Source organism: Penaeus monodon, chromosome 29 (assembly GCF_015228065.2).
Source record: "Penaeus monodon isolate SGIC_2016 chromosome 29, NSTDA_Pmon_1, whole genome shotgun sequence".
In the NCBI taxonomy this organism is placed as follows: Eukaryota; Metazoa; Arthropoda; class Malacostraca; order Decapoda; family Penaeidae; genus Penaeus; species Penaeus monodon.
Genome location: NC_051414.1, coordinates 10,866,026 through 10,866,331, shown reverse-complemented (window position 1 = coordinate 10,866,331; position 306 = coordinate 10,866,026).

Here is a 306-nt window from a genome sequence, read left to right as displayed (position 1 = left end):
ACTCAAGAACTCATTTATATTACATACCCTTCCCATCATATATTATCAAACCAATGATAGCAAATTTAAACAAAGATCAAATGCAATTCATTATGTCAAGAAAAAAAAAACACGGGCCAAGTCTGCATCATTTTATTTTCTATCATTTTTTCCCTTTTTCTACTATTTGTCTATCCTTCTAGGAGCATCTCTTCAGTTCAAAAATGTAAAATCTGATCTGGACAATAATTCTGATATTGAATATTGCCGCTTCGTCGTGGAATTGTGAATCTTGTGGCATTATTAGAAGCAGTTTGCATTCGGAAA